Raw genomic sequence first — 1,789 nt, 5'->3', positions numbered from 1 at the left:
CATATATATATATGTATATATATATATCCCATTTTCTTTATCAAATCACCAATTCCTGTATCTGAATTTTTTGTCTACATTGACATGGTACTGCAACTATCCTTATGGAGCCAAGATTCCTCTGCTCATTTTGCTGTGACATGCCCCTTCCCTGAATTGATGATGATAATATTACCATCAGTCCTAAGATAATTTCCTTCCCTGATTTCCAGGTTCCAGTAACCATTTCAGAATCACACTGATTTCTGGAGCTCATGTTTTAGACACCTTCTTCTAGTTTGTGCTTGTATGTTCATTCTCAGCTCTAGATTTTGAGTTTCTAACTCACTCCACTCAGCCCTTTTAAATGGATACCAGGCCTACCATTGGTTGTATTTTCTTTTTCACCCCATGTAGGCATTTTCCATGACAAGAAACATAAGCTTTGAAAGTGTTCATAACAGAAGTGTTCTATATGCTTTTAAACTTTTAAACTTCAGTTCAATTTCACATATTAAGAAATACTCTTTTACAAATATTTTATTTATTTATTTATTTATTTATTTTTAGGAGGTCACATGCCATAACTCAGATGCAGAGATAAAGGACTGCATACAGGACTTGGTTCTCTCTATCTATAATCTCATAGGTATTTTTTAAAACCATCTTCTATGTATTTATTACTTTGAATAGTTGAGGCTTTATATAATTATTTTTGAATTAAATGCCTTTAATAGAAAAGAAAAATAGCTCAGTTGCTCTCATTGTAATGCTCCCTTTCTTTCTATTGTATTTATTTCTACTTGTCTAGGGCCATTTGCATTTCATAAAATGTATTCCATATGCTGTTTAAAGGAAATTGTTAATGAACATAATTCAGATTCTAGAATTTAACCTTTAACTGAGGGAGCCTCCTCCCTCCTTTTCTTCCTCTCAACAGAAATTCATGCCTATTTGTGTTGTGACAAACTTCAAAGGAAGCGGTCTGTCAAACAAGTTTGTCGACTGGTTAGTTGACATATCTCACCTCCACATAATAAGACAAGCGCTGTTGGTGCACTCTTATAGGAGGAAATAGAGTCTCCATCTTGGCTTTAGGATTTTCATTTTTCTAGTAATTTTTAGAGAAAATAAAAATATGTGTTACATGCATTAGAAAGGAAAAGATCTAATACAGATCCCAAATATGCAACTCACTCTCTCTAATTGGATCATTTTTTTCCCACACACTTAATCCAAGAAACATTGAACTCAGGAGCCAGCAGCAAGCTGTGCTCCCATCTTCCTCTCTCTGCTGCATTGTTATACTGTTCTTCACATATCGTACTAGACCTTTCCTGGACTTAGAATAAAATTTGTAACTAAGGACTCCAAAATTTACTTGGCAGCATAATGCACTTAACTTTAAATATTTTCCTAAAATCTCTGCTGTTTATATCAAATTGTAAGATTCCATCTGCTTTCTTCTTACATCATAAAATGCTCTATCACCCTCTCTCACACCATTTCACTATATATATAAAGAATTCTGCATACCCTGAACATAGTTTAATGCATTAACAAATTATCTTTTTGTTTTCATTTTAGCTTAAATACTGCAGACACTATTACTTGAATTCTGAATCTTTTGCAAGAAGTAAAACTAACATTATTCATTTTCCTACCATTTCTCTCTCTTTCAAATTATTACCTGCTATGACTAGATATGCAAATTTATAAACCCTTTCTTCTAAGAGTAAACTCAAAACTATGTTCTTACAGAGTGCATATAGCCTGATTTGTAATAATCATCAAATGCAGAAGATGAAGA

The sequence above is a fragment of the Nannospalax galili genome, unplaced genomic scaffold, assembly GCF_000622305.1.
Source record: "Nannospalax galili isolate Female #2095 unplaced genomic scaffold, S.galili_v1.0 scaffold1073, whole genome shotgun sequence".
Lineage (NCBI taxonomy): Eukaryota > Metazoa > Chordata > Mammalia > Rodentia > Spalacidae > Nannospalax > Nannospalax galili.
The sequence above is the reverse complement of the archived record's forward strand: the minus strand, read 5'-3'. Positions refer to the sequence as shown.